The 20,318-nt window shown below is 37.0% G+C and overlaps 1 long non-coding RNA gene across 2 annotated transcripts; it reads right to left on the bottom strand.

Annotated features, from left to right (window-relative positions):
• Positions 1 to 10,543: 10,543 nt before the first annotated feature.
• Positions 10,544 to 11,668, bottom strand: LOC118479847. Of its 2 annotated transcripts, none has more exons than XR_004861033.1 (2): positions 11,262 to 11,666; positions 10,544 to 10,986 (listed from the first exon to the last, which is right to left on the bottom strand). It is a non-coding gene; the product is annotated as an uncharacterized LOC118479847 (long non-coding RNA). The 2 variants fall into 2 exon arrangements; XR_004861032.1 differs by having other exon boundaries at positions 10,551 to 10,986; positions 11,243 to 11,668.
• Positions 11,669 to 20,318: the final 8,650 nt, after the last annotated feature.

Genomic DNA, 20,318 nt, shown 5'->3' with positions numbered 1-20,318 from the left:
AGATGATTTCGTTTGAGCCAGTTCAAGCGAAATTAGGATGCCTATAAATAGCGGGTCTGTAATTTCGTTTGAGTCAGTTGTGTGTGTATGATTCCGGAGCCGAAGTGCTGCCGAAGTGTCGTCTTGTTGTAAAACTTCGTCAAATCAATCAGAAAGACATTTAAAGTGAATATCTAGCTGAATCAAACTCAATATGTCTGTTTCCGCCTTTCATATTGAGTAGAACGCCTCTGAACGACTCGTTTCGGTCAGTAAAACGATCCTACAAGTGGTATCAGAGCTCAGGAGGAGGAGTTCTACCGAATTCAGCTTGATTTCATCTGATTTCTAACTTCTACACCGTCTTTTCTAAATTGAACAAGTTTTCATGGTTAAAATGGTTTGAATTTCACACATTACATGCAAAACAGTGTTTTAAGAAAGCCTTGAGAGAATTGGACCTAAAATCGAGCTAAAACCTGATCAATTTGACAAAAGTTTGACCGAAATGATGACATCAGCATAATTTCGTTTGAAATTGCTTCTTAATTTCGCACGAAATTACATCTTTTGATTAATTTCGTTTGAAACTGTTGCTAATTTCACACGAAATTAGTAATTTCGTTTGAGTATTTCATACGAAATTAGATTTCGTTCCAAACTAGTTTAATTTCATTTGAATCTGAGTATAATTTCGCATGAAATTAAATTTCGTTTGATGATTTCTCTTGAAAATATATTTCGTGTGAAACTTCTAATTTCGTTTGAAGACTATTGTGCAGGTCATTTTGCTTGAACAAGTTATTTCGCTTGAAAGATTTCGTTTGAAAGACTTAATTTCGTTTGAAAGTGTCTGTTTTGAAAAATTTGTTACTGAATCATGGAAGAGGAATTCTATAATGCGTTTGCTACATCCCCAACTTCTCCGGCTGCCATTGCTCAAAGCATGAACATGGAAAATGAAACCGAAACTTTGCAAAAACCCCCGAAATCTTGTTTGAAAGATTCTTTTTCTGACATACTGTAACACCCGTTTAATTTCTATTTGAATTTGATAATAATTCATATATATATATATATATATATATATATATATATATACATATATATATATATATTTATAAAAGACGTCCAAATTATAATATAAGTTCCATAGATAAAGTTCATAGGTAGCAAAACATTAGTCAACTAATGACTAATTCAGACATTCATAAGTTGTTTAGCAAATTGTTTACATTCCAAACATTGTCTATAAAGTTAAATATCGCGGAAGCTTTAAAAGTGTGTTCGGTTCTTCAAAATCTTGCTTGACCGCCATCCGTAAGATCCCCATTGACACCTAAGGTCAAAACCACCAAAAATGTTAGTTTTGACATTTATATGAAGTGTATAAACAGTCCCAAGCATGCAAAAATAAAAAAAAATATAAAAGTCACCCTGTCGCGTGTCGTGACAGGTCCTCGTGTGGCGCGGGAGGCCCCGTCTGTCGCGCCAAAGCTTTGTTCTCCCCTCACGTGGTGCGGGGGAGTCGGTTTTCCAGCAGGTTCAGATTTGTGAATTGCACTTGTTGCCAGTTCCGGAATTTCAGATTTTCAACTTAAAACGACCATAACTTTTGACTCGTGAGTCCGTTTTTGGTGATTCTTTTTCCTATGCGTCTGTAAATTCAATCCCGACGTAACTATAATGATTTTAATACCAAAAGTTAGGTTTTCGGGTCGAACGAATAAAAGTCACTTAAGTGTCATTCGACCCATTTTAACTTTACACAATTAGCTACCATTTAACTAGCGAACCTATGGCACCTTATGCCCATCATCCGGGACTTAACATCACTTGCATTTCCTTACCAATTCCACGGTTTAATGCTCTTGTGATTTACATCGCCATAGCTAACTAATTAGAACACTAATATTACAATTTACACTATTATTCGACCCGTTGGCTCATCTTGCGGAATCCTCCAATGTGATGACTACCAAACAATTTCTTGTCACTCGAATGCCTATTAATTCAAGTAACGATCATGGTCGCTACAATCAACACCATAACTTTTCTACAATGTAACTACACATAATTTAACCGTAATTTGCTTAATGTAACAGGTCAAGTTACATACCTTTAGTGCACGCCCTTCAACCGCAAATCACCACCGGCTTGTCCACTCGACGCTCCGATATCCTTTCCTATAGAGTTCAATTATATCACGTTTAGAACTCTTTTTAATCACATATCGCATAATTGCCAAAACATCACAATTAGGCGTTTTAACTTCAAAATTCCAGTTTTGAGCCTTCTTTGAGGCATTTCAATAAACACTTTAAGGGCAGATTTTTACATGATTACATAGCAAGTCCCTAGCTTATCATTTAGCCCGAATTTCACATCAATCAACCCATTTTCCATAATTGTTAGCTTCTAAAATCTGAAGTCACTTCACAATTGTCAAATTACACTAGAACAACATCCAATTTCCTAGTGTTTATCAAATTCTACATAACCCACTAATCACCTAGAAGGGTGTTCATGGATTTTACTAAAATTACACATGATTTCAACTTGTATTTGTCTAGGGTTTACTCCTAGACACTACAATGCTCCTAATTCATCTATATATCACACATGCATAGCCAGATTTCAGATTCTCTATGTTCATGAGAATTTCAAGTAGAGGATTTTTACCAAATTTCACATACCTTATGATCTTCTTACGATGGGGATCACAAATCCAGGCTCTAATTTCGTTTTGGGACTGATCTTCACCTTCAATTTGTGAGATTTGTGATGAACTAGGGTTTTAGGGGAGCTTGGGTTCGCCCCCTGCTCTGGTCGATCCCCACAACACACAGACAAGTGTGTTTGTGTTTTATTTATTTTATTTTATCAAAATTAGTTTCATTTTAAACACATTTGGCCCCTCAACTTTAGTTTTTACTTGTTTTAACTCTTACTACTCATAAGTAATCAACTAACTAGGTTAGTGTCATTCCTAGTTAGTTTATTTTAACAAATTTATTTGCAATCTAATTTGCAAATTTAATAATTCATATTTTCGGGATGTTACACATACTAGGTCTTTGTGCGTGGTGATATCTGGGGTATTATACCAGGATTTCTGATTTTGCGGGAGCAATAGCCTAGTCCTCGTATAATACTTTATATTAACTTTAATCATAAAGCCAGCCCTCAGCATAAAAAATGATGAAACATTGCAAAATGCTAATCATGTGCTGTTGAAGAAAAGATCCCCAAATGGGACACACCTAAAGACGAGCCGTCATCTCTTTGTACGAACAGAAGTTCTAGCCTGAGCTCTCACGGTTTCGCATTTACCTGTTTACAAAGATCATTAGTGTACATTCACCTGTAAGGCTTAATATAGAAGTCTGGATACAGGAGTATATTCTGAGGAGGGACACGCGAATAAGTTTATGTCATTAAAACATTAATCTCGTATCTCGAAACAGTTGAACTTTGTGTAGAAATTTAAGTGGATCAGTATACTGACAATCTAAGTGAATTGTTTAGAACTTAATATGTCTGAAGCTTAATGGTGTTAGTGATTTGTCTCATAATCTGATATGATCCTCTTACACAAACTCACAAAAATATTGTCTGAAAATATTTCTTTACTGCATTTCATTAAAACCAAAAATTTCAAAAAGATTTTTGTGTGTTTTAACATAATATTTTGAAAAAATACAAAAAGATTTTCGACAACTAGTGTTGAATAGCTGATTTTCAAAATTCTGAAGTGCTAAACATGATGAACATTTTTGTGAAAGGGAGTCTGTGTTTTTAAACGATAATATGCTAAATGTTTGCTTACAAGTGGTTCATCAGAAATTATCTTTGTTAAATCATTCTGGATGAATACCTGCAAATGATTTATAAATTTGTCAAATTTTAAATTTGTGAAATTTATTGTGAGGTAGAGAATGTGCAAGATAGCCAGGTTTCAGATCCTGATTTTGAATGATAGAGAGCTAGGTTCCGATACCTGAGGACTTTGTGATTTCAAAAAGCCAGACATCGATCCCAGCATATCGAAAGGGGGAGTCTGAAGACATCCGAGGAGAGATTATTTGTTGATGCTGAAGAAAAGAGAAAATAGAAGATTGAAGAAGTTTTACATTGTCAGATACTTTAGAAAGAGAAGACAGACTGATAAAGACGTTGAAGACTCGATACTGAAGACTCGTCAACATCCGAGGGGGAGTCTGTTGGTGCATACGTCTGTCGACTTCGTCTTGTATCGAGTCTTGTATTGTTGTGGGCACGTAAATCGAGAAATCATGTAATTCCGCATGAAATATGTAATTTCGCATGAAATGAACATGTGTAATTCCACACGAAATTACCATGTAATTTTGTACGAAATTATAATTTCGTGTGAGATGATTTCGTTTGAGCCAGTTCAAGAGAAATTAGGATGCCTATAAATAGTGGGTCTGTAATTTCGTTTGAGTCAGTTATGTGTGTATGATTCCGGAGCCGAAGTGCAGCCGAAGTGTCGTCTTGCTGTAAAACTTTGTCAAATCAATCAGAAAGACATTTAAAGTGAATATCTAGCTGAATCAAACTCAATATGTCTGTTTCCGCCTTTCATATTGAGTAGAACGCCTCTGAATGACTCATTTCGGTCGGTAAAACGATCCTACAAGGCCCTTCCAGAAGAAATAACTAGAATTGAGATGTTAAAGCTCAATCCAACATTCAAGCCCACTCTTCCTGACTGGGCTAAAGGAAGAAAACCAGTTGGCTTAAAAGCAGTTGAATTTACTAGAATGAAGGAAGAATTGGTGGCTGCCAAATATGGCTCTATACAATCAATGGCTAAGTGGGATGAGTCAGGGCAACTGTAACGCCCTTCTTATAAATCTGGATTTTTATAAATAAGATACACATTTTATATGCTAAAATGTGACTTTACGAAATCAAGTTGTCATGCTAACATTCCCATAGTTTACAACATTTCAAAAAGTACATGTTTATAAATGTTTACATAATTTATTTTTGCAAACAACTCAAGATTGGACGCGGAAGCTTCATTTAACATGTGTTTGGTTCTTGCTCGACGCTTGATCTCCATCCGTGCACTCTCGACATTCACCTATGATCAAAACCAACTTAGAAGTCAGTTTTGATTGTTAAATAACAAGTACAACAAGTTAATCGGGTCAAATATTCGAAATAGACAAGAAAAATCAATATTTTTCAGAAATTAGGTCGTCGCCACGCGCGACCATGGCCGTGGCGCTACGCCACGGTCTCTTTTTGACAGATTGTTGCAGCTGGTTGCTGCATATTCTCAACACGACCGGATTTTACGGAAACGGCCATAACTTCTTCGTTATAGATCCGTTTTACGCGATTCTTTTTCCTACGCGTCCGTAATTTAATTCTCCATCTAATGGAGTTAAAATTCAACATCCGACATAATAAAATTTTCAGACTTTTAACTCTTCGGTTTATTACCCCTTTTTGCCAATTTCGACCCGTTTGTGATTTCACCATCAAACGTGTTTATTTGACCCTTATATCACATATACTTCTTCAACTTAATGTTACCTAACATATTAGATTCTAATCGCCGGTTTATTACTCAAATTAAACCCATTTTTACTTGGATGCTTATTTTGACCCGTTAAGGGTATTTAAGCACTTTCGAGCCTAAAAACGCTTTCGATTGCTTCTAGCATTCCATCACCACATTTCTTACCCTATAATACCCTACCTCGACTGTATTTAAGGTGATTTTATTGTGGTGATCTTACATAACCCAAATTTTACCTCTAGAATCAATATTTTACGGCAAACTCAAATAGTGCCGTTTGACTAAAAAAAAAATACCTCTTTCAGCTTCTATACTTATTCTAAGTATTTACCCTATCATAAAACTCGTTTCCTAACAACTTTTAAAGGTTGTTTGTTCCAATTAGCCAACGAGGGCATTTTGGTCGCTTGTGTTCTCTTTACTACGAAGGACTCTCTTTCCCATTTATTCGAACAAAATAGCATTTTTAACTACAACATGAATATGCGTACCTTGCCCGGATCAACAAGTAGACCCGATTCATACCTTGTTTTCATTATCACACAATCAATAGTGACGAAATCATCCGATTTGCTAATCGGTCCTGTTAGCATAAGACTTGACAACCATATTAGTCGATATTGTCAAATGGTGTTATCAACACCATTCGACCCGTTTGGGCTACACGCCCAACGTTATCTATTTAATCAAAACATCGTTTTTGATTTCCAATTTATACGTCCATTCATCCCGGATTTTATTAACATACCCTTTTTCTTTAAACTCTTTTCTTACAAAATTCAACCCATTTCGGCTTACGCTATGAGTATCCTTTTAACCTTTATTTACACTAGTCGACATTTGACCAATTTCCGTTTTTGTCCTTTTCCCCCATTATTAGATTACACTACAAGGTAATCTTAACAAAAATCCATATTTCCAAAACAATCGTTATCCGTTTACAACGTATTGAATAAACGAGTATTCTACATAAGTGTGTAAATTACACTTACCTTGCATCCGAATTACGCTTTTTCTTTTCTCACTTGCTTCGATCAACCCGCTTTCTCCCCAAGCTTCACCTAGCTTGTTAAGCGCCTACTATCATCCATCATTCACAAGGTTGTTAGATTAGTCATTCTAAATCATGACTTTCACACCTTATGAATCTTTGGCTACTTTCTTATTGAACTAAATCATAAATCATGAGTTTAATTCTTATGTCAAGACCCACTTCAAATCAAGTATGAATTCTTAACAATTTCCCTTTTTGTTCAAGTAGTTCTTTCATACAAGTTAGTATGGTGTTTATAAACACCAATACAACATAAATTTCATTAAATCATCCTAAACCCCTGTTTCATAAGCTTTAACGCATAATTCTTTATAATAATCAAATCTGCGTTTTTACCCAACTTTTAGCATTTTAGTCCTCACTTAGGCGTTTCATCAAACACCTAGCGGGTCAGATTTTTATATCATCAAAACCAAGTTTATGACTTGTAATTATCATCTAAATTAACTTCAATTAAACAATTTTACACAAGTCTTAACATCCATATTTCTGAATTTTACTCTTAAATTCAGATTATGCTAGGACAAGATCATCAATTCTAGGGTTTATCAAGTTTTCTTCAAGTTCATTAATCACCTACAATGGTGATTATGAACTCTATAATTAACATGAAATCTTTTAACAAGATTTCACCTAGGGTTCATCCCTAGACACCATATCCCTTCTAATTTCATTCATGCATGATAAAATCAAGCTAAATTTCAGTTTTTTTTTTCACAATTAACCTAGAACTTGAGATGAATCAAAATACAAGAATTTTGCATACCTTGTGATCCTCTCAACAAGGTGATCACTAATTCGTGCTTGGAAATCGATTTGGAGCTGATTTGAACCCTCAATCTGATAAATTTTGACATGCTCTAGAGTTTGGTGGGGAGCATATGTCGCCCCCTGTGTTCTTGTTCGACCAGGCCTCACAAATGAGGTGTTGGGTTTTGTTTTTAATTAAAATTGATAATATAAGTTTCAATTTTAACAACATTGGCCCCTCTAATTTGATTAGTTAATTAAGTAGGGCACAACCTACTTATTTCCAACAATATTCCCCGCTTATTAACTAGGTTAAACATTCCTAGTTAACTCAGCGGGTTTGGGAATATTTATGACTAAGCTTATTTTAAGTCCCGTTAACTCGAGCCTTTTATCCATTTTATACCTTAAAATCTTTTATTCACTTTTATTTAATATTAGGATTAATTATTTAAATCCTAATATTTACCGGGTAAATTTTACCACTAATGGTACTTTACCCGTCTCTTAGTGCTAATGTGGTTTGATCACCAAACCCATTTTCGGGGTGTTACAGTAACTTACAAGAAGCTAGAAGCTTTAAGAGCCAAAGATCCCTTACTCCCAAGAAAGCCTAATTATGAAGACTTACCTATCAGATCAAACGCCATCACATCTGAACTTCCATCTACAAGACAATCCTCTTCATTGGTAAGAAGCCATCTCAAAAGACAAAAGGATATGTCTACAGAGGATGTGAAAAGATTTGAAGAAGACATTATAAATGAGGGTATCAAGAACATGATCATGTATGAACATCTTGATACCGATCCAGCATATCTATTAGGGCAAGTCATGGGAATGCAAATTCTTTAACCTCTTCTAATAACATCAGTCCTAGTAACCCACGTTGCCTCTAAAATTCAAAAGTGGTCCACATACAAAGCCATCCACGAATTGGCTATTGTCAGGGAAAATGGGGAAGTGCAAAAGACTTTAATGAAAAGTGTTGAGCTTAAAAATTGAAGATCTGCAAGATTTACTGAATCTTCCACTCGAAAGGGATGCTGGTGATTCACTGTCTGAAAGATTTGAAAAGCAATTCAAAGCACAAATCAAGAATATGTTGAAGAAGAGGAATAAAAGTTGATCTAATAAACATCTGTTTTGGCGCATCATCTGTTCAAGGGGAGATTGTTGGACCTATAAAAAACATATGATATCCAAAAGCCAAAGCATGATCCACGAACAAGAAATAAGAAAAAGATTGAAGAAATTTTTCCCCAAAGATAGTGAATCTTGAACACATATTCAGAATATCTATTCAAGATCATGACAAACATCAGATCAATAATTGGAACCACTGTTCAAGAGGATACAACATCTTTTGAAGTTAAAGTTTGTTGAAGACCAAAGCCCTGATCAAGCCAAAGGTCTGATGAAGAAGACCAATCATTTGTTTGGCCAAACAGATGATTGGACAACTACAACAGAGGATAGCTGAGATAATGGTTTCTCAATGTAACAATACTTATCTTATCAGTGTTTAGAATTAGCCTAGATCAGATGTTAAGATTTGCATAGATGTTTGTAACAGTTGTGGAATCTTTTCTGTTAGGAATGTTAATGTCACTATCAAGGTGATGTAAGCCAATCACTGAGCAGAGTTCTCATACTTGGTATAAATAGATCAGACCTGTTAGTGATCTATTTATCACACACTTCACCTATTCTCTTGTACGAACTGAATTGTTTACGTGATTAACTGGGGGGGGGGGGGGTTGTAGAGTCAATCGAGTTGTAAAACATTGAATCTTTTGAATTTAATGAAAAATAATCAGTGATTGATGATGACTTCCAGTTTGTAAATTTTATTGTAATTGATCAATATTTGTTTATAAACAAGAAAGTTAGTTCTGACAGGTACTACTTTTCCAAAGGGTGGCCCGTTTCTCACTCACCTTTGCTTTGCCGATGACGTCATCTCGTAGGAATTTGGTCTAAAAAGAATGTCCTAAATTTGAAGAGAATCCTTCCCATCTTGTTTAGTCTCGGGCTAAAAAGTAAAGTTAAAAAAGAGTAGTTTGTTCAAAGTTGGGGTGGAGGACAATTCGGTGGATAATATGGCGAGACAATTTCGGTGTAAAATGGGTTCCCTCCCGTTTACACTACGCCAAAATAGGGATACAGCCACACAAAAAAAGTGTGACTATATGTCTTTCGCCTCACATATTTTTTTATGGTCAAGTGTGACCAAAGCTCGAGTCATCGTAGGTATCATACGGCCACAAACACTTTTTAGTGGTCGTAGAACATAAAAGTGTGACTAATGTGTACAAACATTTTTTGGTTAAAACTTACATTTCATCCATTAAGTGTGGCAAAAGGATAGCAACGGCCACATGTATTTACTTTAAGCGTGATCGTTACTACTATATAGTCACATAAATTACCAAAAAAGTTTGTTTTAACCACATCAATTAAAAAAAAGTATGGCAAAAAGGGTTGTTGTTATCAAGCATTTTGCCCAGTAAGTGTGGCTAAAGGGTAGAAACGGTCACATAAATTATTATAAGTGTGACCGTTTCTATTATATACTCACATGAACTTACTGTAAGTGTGGTTGTTTATGTTATACAGACACACAAACAAAAAATAAAGTGACTGTGGTATGGCTAATGGTTATTTATAGCCACACGAAATCTTGTAATTTTAAGTGTGACTATTGTCTAACCTTTGGTTACACATATTTTGTTTCTTATGGCGATTTCTATCATGTGGTCACACAAATAAGAAACAAAGTGACTATGGTGTGGCTGTTGTCTAACCTTTGGTCACATATATTTGTTTTTTCCATGACATTTACTATTATTCCATCACATAAACAAAAACAATGTGACAAATTGTGGCCGATTCTATTATATAGTTACATTAATTTATTGTAAGTGTGGCTAAAAACGTTTACTAGACACAACATTTTTGTAATGTTAAGTGTGGTTATTGTCTAACCTTTGGTCACACGTATTTGTTTTTCCTATGACTTTTGCTATAATTTCGTCAAACAAACAAAAAACGATATCATGAAAGTGGCTAATGGTTATGTATAGCCACATGTTGTAATGTTAAGTGTGGCTATTGTCTAACCTTTGGTCACACATTTGTTTTTCCCATGACTTTTGCTATAATTTCGTCACACAAACAAAAAATGATATCACGAAAGTGTAGCTAATGGTTATGTATAGACACATGAAATTTTGTAATTTTAAGTGTGCCTATTATCTAACATTTGGTCACACATAGTTTGTTTTTCCATGACATTTGTTATGGTTTCGCCAAAAATAAAAAAACAAAAACAAAAAAAAAAACTGATGAAAGTGTGGCTAACTATTATGTATAGCCACATGAAACTTTAACAAGTATATGGTCCGCTTCTAGGGGTACAGAATCGCCATCTCCATCTTCCAAATGTTCAGGCAGCCATATTATCGGTGATTTAATATCTGGTGGCAACTTTGCAATCCCTTCTGGCACTTCATACTCCACAGAAACACGAGTTTGATCCCCATGGTACAAACCATTCGCGAGCACTAGAGGCGGCAAATCAGGTGTTCATTTTGATTGGGATACACAAAGAAGTAGTGATTGCCTTTACACCCGAAGATTTCCTCTGATATCAAAATCATAAATTCATGTTAGTTGACTCCAATACCAGGTCTGATTACATGACGTTGTACAAACCAAGAATCAATCACTCTATCCATCCCAAAAAACATCTTTAGAGTTATGCAATGGTTTTTATGATACAAATCGTCTAAAATGAACTATTCATGTTTTTTTTAGCTAAAAACACACAAATTCCTACCAATTCTACGAAATTTAAATGAAATTATGAAAACACGAATGCCTAATTACATCTTACTAACCTACACAATAACGGTGTACCTCAAAGAGCATCCTAGTTCTGCAATTTCTACGGACACACAACTGGTAATGAAGCGTCGTTCTCTTTACAGGATTCATCACTGTCAGATGTACATAATCCATCGTCTCCGTCTTCAGATTTCTTAGCAAGACAAATCATCCTGAATCGCTGGTCTCAGATTCTACATAAGACATCGTCTTCCTCCATAAACTAAGGTTCTTAATTTCAGATTAGGACTATTCAATAGGGGAGATAGGGAATTGAAAAGGATGAACCTGATGGAGGGGGTGAGTAGGGAATTGAAAATTTTTGGTGTATTTTGTGGGCAAAGATGGTCATGTATAAGCTAATTAACTGTGATGATAATTTTTAGCCACATTTTTTGTTTTGCTATAGCCACACATAAAAATTTATAAATGGCTAACAAATAATACACTTTGATCACACAAATTTATAAGCGGCTATATGTATTATTTTTAGCCACGTCATTAAAAACCATCTATGACAATTAGTAACATTTGGCCACACTTTTCTACTGTAGCCAGTGATTGTCACATTTTAATTGAAAGTGTGACTAAAGGTTTCTAAAAGATGTGTTTTCGTCACCAGAATCAAACAAATATTGTGGCAATATGTCAAATTTGGCCACACATTTCGAGTTGTGGCTAGTAAATGTCACATTTTTATCTAAAAGTGTGGCTAAAGGTTTTAAAGTGTTATACAATGGTCACATTAATAATAAAACTGTAGCTAAAGGTTTTGAGCTACTATACAATAGTCACATTAATAATAAAATATGTGGCTAAAAGTTCTTTAAAATATTATAAATGACCTTTAGCCACACATTTATTCAAATGTGTGGCTGGCTAGTTTTGAAAAAAATGTGGCCGTAGGCCATTTTTCACGTAGTGTTAAGTTTCTAGTGCTTCCTATTAGAGAAAACATGAAGCAGATGAAAGCATGGAAGCCGATTATTGACAAGTTCACAAGAAATCTCTCTTCGTGGAAAGCGAGTAATCTCTCTATGGGTCCTTGCTAAATCAGTGCTAGGTAATATCCCATCATATTTTCTCTCTTTATTTAAAGCCTCGGTGAAAGTTATCACGAGGAAATTAGTCGAGACTTTGAGGTTAAAAAAATTAATGTGGGTGGTCTGGCATAAAATTCAGGCGCCATGTAAAAATGGGGGTTTGAGATTGGGTAGCATACAAAGTCTAAATTGGGTGTTTCTTGTGAAGTAGAGATGGAGGTCAAAAAACCATCCCTCCCAACTATGAGTGAAACACGAGGATCATACATGTGTCGCAGATGCATTATTTAAAAAGGATAGGGTTGGAAATTGGGAAGACATTGCTTGTGTAGTCAATGATCATGGCAAATCAGGGTTCAAAGAAATTGACTAGTTGGGGATTGTCGGGCAGGAGGGGGATCAAGAAGATTTCTCGGTGGCTGCATTCCGGGCTAAGGTAGTGGAAAAAACTGGGTTCAAAGTGCAGGTGGGAGGCTTTAAACTGATTGGGTGGGTTCCAAAAAAGGTCGTATACTTTGTGTAAACTGATACTGGGTTGTATCCCAATCAAAATGGCTTTGGTGCATAGAGGGGTTAATATAAACCACATGGAATGTAACTTGTGCGGGTATGGCGCAGAGTCGGTGGACCATATTGCTTTCTCTTGTCTAACCATGAAGTCCATCTGGTGGAACATATTCAGATGGTTAAAGCTCCCATTAAACATGCATGATTCATCTTTTCAAGACTGTTTGTATATTCTTCTTGGTATCAAGGGTCGGCTAATTTGAAAAAGGTGGTGGGGCTTGTGTTTTATGCTTCTCTTTGGAGGATATGGAAAACGAGAGATGATGTGGTTAGGGTAACATTAAAGAAGATTTGTTCGTGTGGCTAAAACAATGATCCACACTTAGAAATATAGGGTGGGAGAGATGGTGTGACTTTAATGTCCGATATATACGTTTCTAATGTTTGTTTTTTCTTTTGTATGTGGGATTCTCAGCTTCTTGTTGGCACCATGTTCTATTTTTATCGTTGAATAAAAGTGGCCGCCGGAAGAAAAATGATGGTCTATTGGAACGAGACACATCAAATATGGCTTATTTTTGGGTGAAGATGTTCAGGTCTTGAAAAGTGTGAACAGAAGTCAAGTCTGGTTAATAAATTGTCTCATGATCCGATGTTAAGGGGCAGAATTTTGTGTTTAGCAGGGTAGGGTTTGCTATTCAGAAAGGGGTAGCGGCGCAGCTTGTTGCTCGTCTACCCACCATTAGTTTGTAATCGTATTGAGTTTGTTCAGTTAGTTCTTTTTAGGGTAAAAAAATAGACAATAAATAAAGACTTTTGGTAAAAAATTGAGAAATAATAAATAGTATTATATTATTGCTAAAACTAAAAAAAAAAAAAAATGATCCGATTATAAGTCCGAACTCCGAAAGATATTTGTTTAGCACTGGGCTCAATTTGTTAAAGGTGGGCTGACAATTTTTTTTCTTTTGAACGGCAAACTTGGATCACTGACGGACCACTGGAGTATCATCGTGCCACCAGAGGAACCATCCGATCATATCCATCTCCACTAGGCATAATGCCACACCAATTTAGGAGGAAACCCAATAAATATGGGAAAAACCCCCCTTGTGAGAATCGAACTCAGGACCTATTGATCCCAAAGCCTTATCCCACCACCAAGATGCCACTAGGATATAAACCTGGGCCGATTCTAATAGTCACATGGGCTGCAGACTTTTTTCTTTTGGGTCTGGTGGAAATTTGTTGAGTCGAAGAGGTATAAAGAATTTAAATTTCGATGGGCAAGTAGTTATTATTATTTGGGCCAATAAAAATGGTCAAGTTCAAAATTAAAGGTTTTGAGGTTCAAGATCTTATTTGGGACTACGTTAATAACGTGACCATTTCATAACTTGTTTAACTCTGTATTGTTAGAATCAGCGGACCCAGTAATTTTTTCATGGGGATGCGGAACATTTTTAAAACTTTTAAGCCCCAAGGTATATAAGTAAAAAAAATTGGTTCGTATCGGGTCGATTCGAGTCGGTTCGAGTCGGGTCGGGTCGGGTCATGTAAAACAAAAGAACATCAAACTAAATTTACCTCGTTAAAACGGTTCCCAAATTCTTGATTTTGAAAATCCACATCAACGAATTCGGAAGATGTATCAACTTTCCTCTTGAGAAATCGCGCCATAACGTCCCTACTCATGGTTCCTATCGGCTATCACAAACAAATTGATCTATAAGTTCATGGCTCCATAACATATTACATAATGTATCAAGTATTCAAGCCCTAGAAATCATAATGTAAATTACACTAAAAATCATCTAAACATCATATACACCATTAAAAAAATAAAAATAAAAAACCCCAAACATCAGGTCTGATCGTATATAACCCACCACAAGAAAGACAAAATATCATCATCATCACTAACAAAATATAAATATATAACCCACCACAAAATCAAATATCATCACTAACAACAACAAGAAGCACATGTCTCCTGCCATCGAAAAATCACTTCCGGTGACTACCGGTTCCGTCCCACCCCACCAAAAATCAACCAAAAATCATCAAAAAAATAACCAAAAATCATCAAAAATAACAAAGAAACTTACTCGTGTTCGATCGGCAGTGATATGATGACTGATTACGGTGGTATGCGGCTGTTGTTGTCGCTGATGTTCTGATCGCTGGCGTGCGTGCAGGGAGGATAGAGAGCGGGAGAGAATATGTAAGGGTTTTGAGCTTGTTTATTGTATTTTAGTTTGAAATATTGTTGATTTGTTGGGTTTGTTTATTGGGCTAAGACTTAGTAGTGAGCTAGTTAAAGGTATTGGGTATTTGGGTTTAGTAATTTAGGTATTAAAAGGTATATAATTTAGGTAGTGTTTTTTAAAAAAAAATAAGAGTTTACTAAAAAAATTTTAAAATATAAATTGATAACACTTTTTACCTAAGGGGTGCGGACGAAAAATTCCAAGGGGTGCGGACAGAAAATTCCATGGGGTGTGGACAAAAAATTTCAAGGGGTGCGTACGAGATTTTCGACAGAACTTAGCACTAATTTTTTTTTTCCCGGGGTGCGCCCGCCCACCTTGGGCCAAGCTTAAGTCCGCCCCTGGTTAGAATTGGTTATGTCTAGATTTATGTTTATTTTAGTGCTTCGCCATCCATTGCTTTTGTTATCATTGTTGTACTTTGCTATGGTTATCCGTTGTTAGCAAAGGAAAACAATGATAACAAAAGCGATGGATGGTGAAGCAATAAGACTAAAGGGTATGGAGAGCTCCATCCCCATGAGGATGGGCCGCCACATAGGCGCCACATCACCATCCCATGGAGGATGGGCCTCCTTCACTTTTGAGAGGGGTGGAGGATGGGGCTACCCCACATATTTTTTTATTGTTTAATTTATTTATTTGTTTAACTTTTATTCTTTAATGTTTAATTTTTATTGTTTAACTTTTTTATTTGTTTAACTTTATAAAAACAATTCAAAATTTAAATATAAATAACACATAAAAGAAGATAATAAAATCCATTACATAACATAAATAAAAACTACATAACCTAAAAAAAATACATTACCTAAAATTTATAAAAAAAGACAACATTTAAAAATTTAAAAAAATTAAACTACTCGTCTTCGTCTCCGTCACCGTCCCCGACGTTTACGTTGTTCCATATATGTTCTACCAAATCGTGTTGAAGGTTTGCATGCGTGTAGTCGTTGGTTAGCGCGAACGAGTTTAAATCCAGTTGCGTCGGATCTACCGGGACAGTATTCCCATAAGATGCATTCTCATCATACTGACAAATCGCCCGACCTTCGTCTTCAATAATCATGTTATGGAGTAAAAGGCAAGCTGTAACACCCCGTGTTACCAAATGTCAAAGTCAAAGTCAAAGTCAAGATTGACTCCTTTGACTATAGTTAGTCTATTCTATGTTGGTGTTTTCTGTTAGTTGTATTATATGGAGTAAGTGTTATTAATCAAGTAATCGAACGTTTATCGACGCGAAACGATTTGCGACTGTGAATAATAGGAAGTAACAATGCGATAAAGTCAATCAATCAATAATCAAGCTAATCGAATCATCATCAAACTCGAAACTCGAATTACGCGAACTTTGGTTGTTGTTATACGTGTGTGTGTGCCTTACGTGTTACTTGTGCATGTTTACTTTATGTTATGTGGGGTGATCAATCGAATCAATCGAATCGAAACTCGAAACTCAATCGAACTCAATCGAAATCAAGTTATGATAATTGGTGGAGAAAAGATTGTGCGAGATATAGATGGTTGTATGTTAGATATAGTGATTGGGACTAAAAGTAATTTGAATAGGGAACTCTATTTCACTCACATCATCCTCAATCGAAATATCAAAAATCGTCGCACCGAACGCTCGAGACAGGCTGTTGATCGATCAGGCTTTCAGCCGATCGAACAGCCCAGCCGATCGGACGGACTGCCCGATTGAGCAGGCTGTCCGATTGAGCAGGCTGTCCGATCGGGATGCCTGGCCGATCGGCAAGCCCTTTCCTCTTTGGGAAGCCTATAAATAGCCCTGTCATTGTCATTCTTTCCACTTTTGGAAACCCTCTGACCGACCAGCTCGTGCTCCTCTTCTTTTCTCAGATTTTTTCCGATTCCGGTAAATTTTCATCTTAAATCTTGTACTTTCTGGATCTATACACACTCCTACACCTTTCTATCTTTCAAATCTTAACTTTTAACCGTGAAATCATCAAGATTCAAGCATTCTAAGATGATGTCATCATGGTGTTCTTGAAGAACTTCATGTTTTGGCCTCAATCCACCATGAATAGCTTGGATCTAACCGATTTCCACATAAATAAACAAAGATCTACCACAGATCTAAACATATTCTCGGTGGAAAAGAGTGAAAGAGGGATTTTCCAACTTTCTTTCAACTCTTTTACACTCAATGCCTTCAAACCGGTAGAAACGGAGCTTGAATCCACTCACTAATCACTCTAGTAGTTGTGCGGTTCGAGATTCGGGATTCTAACCACAAGGTTCACCGATTTCGGGTTAAACGTCAAACTACCGTTCCGGACAGTTCATCGGCCGGACTTGGGTGATTCCTGTCCGAGCAGGGGAAACAAGTAAGAACGAAGGTTCCATGGTTCTGCTCGTTGTCAAAATACCTCGATATAACGTCAAGCAATCAGAACAACCAAATGTTAGACGAACAGGCCGACCAGGTCAGGATGCTGACCGATCGGACAGGCTGTTCGAACGAACAGCCCAACCGATCGGACATGTCAGCCGATCGAACAGGCCAGCCGATCGGCTAGCACATGGTCCCGCGCTTTAACAATTTCATGAAGTCTAGTATTGAACGAAGTGCTGTTTGATCGAACTACGGTTCGATTTGAATTACTCTTCGGATCATGAGATACTATGCTTCTACGCTTGATCGATTCTCAACTCGTTCGACGTATTGGGGTGCCACCCGATCGAACATGTCGTCCGATCAGGTGACATCCTGCTGAGGACTTATTACTGAAGTACCTAACCGATCGGTTAAGCCGGCCGATCGAACGGCCCGTTCGATCGATCGACCTGAAAGGTAAGGACACTTCAATGTTCTCAAATACTACAACGAAAACTTCAAAAGGACAAGCCATCATACACAAACACATCCTACTCAAAGGAAGAAACAATCCACTCGAACAGCCCAACCGATCGAGCCTACCGGCCGACCGAACAGGCTGTCCGAACGGACTGTCCAACTGAACGAACAACCCGTCCGATCGAATCTACCGTTCGACCGACCAGACTGTTCGACCTGTTAACACTTGTACTCGTTTTACGCGTTGCTTATCATTATGCTATCGAACTATTCAGGCTAACCCTACTCTCAAGTGCTCCCTTCAATCCATCAATCACTGTGAGTATACTCAATCCCTTTTTGCTTTTAGCACTTTTGGGTGTTACATACGTTACTTATTCAAAACCACAATCGAACACACTACTCAATTATTTGAACGCTGACCGTTACCGCATGTATTACGTGACTAAATGAATGCTTGTTGTTATGTTTACACATGGAATGCTGTCTACCTGCCTTAACGATGATAGTACTATAGTTTGGACTCTGCACCCGTTCACACGGGGGTTGTTAAGGACAATTACTTGCATGGATTACGGTGGTAATCATGTATTGCGAACTGCCTCGGGCAGTCAACCCGCAGTCATTGGTATCGATAGATCCATGTCGATAATTAACATGCTTCGTTTTCCTCTGTGTACGTGTTGGTTATGCGTAAACTATTTCGAACTCTATATGCTATTATCAAACTTGTATGCTCACCTTTACATTTTATGTATTGACTTTATTTTAACGTATGTGACAGGCAATTAGGATGCTTATCTGCTAGGAAGGCGAGCTTTGAATAAGCGTCTAGAGCATAGTTGTCTGTAGATCTTGCAGATCGAGTCTCTAGAAGCATTTGAACAATATTTATATTTATATTTAAAATCTGAGTTGTCGGAACAGAATATTTGACTTGATGTTATTTGTAATAATTTGTTTGCTATTTAAGGTACGGTATGGGACGTATTATATAAATTGAATAGTAATAATAATTGTTATGGAAACTTCTGGACAATCTGTTTCGCTCAGTGCCATGCCCTGATGATTCCGGCATCGGTTGGGGTGTGACAGATTGGTATCAGAGCCATAACTATAGGGAATTAGGATAGACACGACCTAGTCCGGGTCGCTGTCTTAGAGACCTAGACTATAGTTAGGAACCAACAGACCAAGCGTATGCGCTAAATCCTGCTATTCTTCGCTATCACTGCACTCGAATTTTCAAATAGGGCCAAGCAATTTAGACGAGATTAGGTGTGAGAACCGCAAACTCTCGACTAAGTTACTTGCTCGGTATTGTTTTACCAACTTATCAAAGAGTTTCTTCATTACTTTCTCAATAACGAATGAGGAGAATTATACCAAATCAGGAGTGAAATCCATATTTTGATGAATAATCTCCTCAATTTTACTAAAACAAGGAAGAAATTGCTAAGCCAGGGGTGAAACCCAAACCTTGGCAACTTATTCCAACTTTTACTCATCTCACCAAAGCCTCGACGGACTCCAACGACCTGAACTCACGAGTATGACCTAGGGAATACGTGCTGAATGCCCCAGAATCGAGGCAAAAGTCGATTCCGAAAGTCTGAATGTGATGACAAGTTCTTGAGAATAGTCGAATCGCTTTGGGTAGTCGATGTCTAGTAGCCGCAGACAATCCGTTTCTCGACTTTCATGTGTTTCGATTCGAAGCCCGCAACTGCTAACTCTGACAATTCGCCAATCTTATGTGTTTTATGTGAGTTTATCTGTTTATGTGTTTAATTTTTGTGGGATTTCTCGATTTGGCTATCACATCGATCGACACATACGATCTGCATTGCTTTTCCATCTCCAAACGCTAACAAATCGCTACGAACCTAGACAATACTATGCTATGATATGCGATTATACTAAACTGCTCGACATGCTATATGACTATACGATGCTACTCGATACGGTAATCGCGACCAATACATACGAACGACACGCGAGCTTTGAATGATAGGTTTCTGTATTCTGACTACATCTATGATCAAAATGTGTATGTGCTTCTATGATTATGTGTCTCTGTGCTCTACGTGCCTACGTGCTTATGTGCTTCTGTGATTACGTGAATCTGTGATTATGTGCTTATGTGTTTATGTGATACATGTTTCGACGTATTCCTGAACTTTAGTAAGTAGTAGACGAGTGAGGTGAGATTCAATTTATTGTGTCTGAGACCTACGACAATGTCTGTTGCAGACCATGTCGTCATCCGGACACCGAACCCCACTTACCCGCCAAGAAAAGAGAGACAGACGTCTTGCTGCTATCATCGCGAAGCAGGTAGCGAAAACTGTGAGCGAAGTGTATGAGAACGTCAGCAAATCATCTGAGGAGTCGAGAACTGAAGCTCCAAAGGATGCTGCCAAGACTATCTTTAGCTTCAAAC

Source organism: Helianthus annuus, chromosome 6, assembly GCF_002127325.2.
Source record: "Helianthus annuus cultivar XRQ/B chromosome 6, HanXRQr2.0-SUNRISE, whole genome shotgun sequence".
NCBI classification, from domain to species: domain Eukaryota; kingdom Viridiplantae; phylum Streptophyta; class Magnoliopsida; order Asterales; family Asteraceae; genus Helianthus; species Helianthus annuus.
Note: the sequence above shows the minus strand (reverse complement) of the source record. Positions and strands in the feature narration are given on the sequence as shown.